Source organism: Etheostoma spectabile, chromosome 12 (assembly GCF_008692095.1).
Source record: "Etheostoma spectabile isolate EspeVRDwgs_2016 chromosome 12, UIUC_Espe_1.0, whole genome shotgun sequence".
NCBI lineage: Eukaryota > Metazoa > Chordata > Actinopteri > Perciformes > Percidae > Etheostoma > Etheostoma spectabile.
The window spans coordinates 1,148,989-1,150,278 of NC_045744.1; positions in this window are offsets into that span (position 1 = coordinate 1,148,989).

Below are 1,290 nucleotides of genomic sequence, written 5' to 3' on the forward strand. Positions count from 1 at the left end.
TGTGTGTGTGTGTGTGTGTGTGTGCCCTCAAGCCCAAAAGCAACTAATTAAGAGAGGAACTGGGTTGAGAGGTCATGCCTGAGCCACCTCCTCCTAACATAAACAAGGCGCCGACTTCAGGAAGAGCCCGTCAGTGAGCGATCCCATTGGTTAAAGTCAGGGAACCCTACCTCTTCTTCATTGGTTGGGATGTTTATGAATGCCATCTTTGTCTAATGATCTAATTAGCTGTCTGGTTCTGATGGATTTGGAATAAATCATGTTAAGATGTCTGAATGGCTTGCAGAGGCTGTTAAAGGTCACCAGGTTACAGCCTATCAGTTCAGAATGTCTACCAAGCTGGGCAGGAAACACTTTGCTTTCAATAACAGCTAATGTCACGTCGTGGCTGATTTACAAGGCCGTCTAAAAAGAGCGTTGTTTTTAGTGCTTTGTGATGGACAGGTAATCTCACTGCTTTCTGCCCCAAAGCATGCTGGGATTAACCACCACATAAAGCAACTAAAGCCACATCAAAAAGACATAATTACAGTTAGAGAATGTAGTTAGAGGTGTGCTATTTTCTTTAAGTGCAATAACTTCTTTGGTCATTGGGGGGGCAATGGAAACTATAAGTTAAAGCGCTCATATTCTGCTCATTTTTAGTTTCACATGTGTATTTGGAAGTTATATCAGAATAGGTTTACATGGTTTAATTTTCAAAAAACACAATATTTTTGTTGTTCTGCACATTGCCGCAGCTCCTCTTTTCACCCTGTGTGTTTAGCTCTCTGTTTTAGCTCCAGAGTGAGACATCTCACCTCTGTTCCATCTTTGGAACAGAGGTGAGATGTTAAGTTGTCCAGATAGTCATTAATTTACCACACATTAAGCATTGCAGAAGATTTTATTTAACCTCCAAATAAAACTCTCTATTTGAACGGCTTTTCCCAGCCTACATGGCTGCATCTCTGCTAGTGCTTCTAACCTATCTCCACCCAAACTCCTCCTTTTAAATTTATGTTTACATTGATGCTGCTCTGTACTGCACCCTGGGGGGCTCCTGCACTGACCCTCTCTCTGCTTAAGGCTTTCCATCCATGCACATGGAAGGGCAGGGAGGTGTGCTGTCCCTGCCCCATGCTTTCCTTGTATGCATGTGGAAGTGCGGGGAGGTCCTAGACCAGAGCCACACCGCCAAATACAAACTATTTATTGATCATTATAGCAGGCAGGTGGGGGGGGGGGCTATTAGGCCAGTTATTGATGTAGGTATGTTTTTAGGAACTCAAAGTGTTGGACATGTGGAAG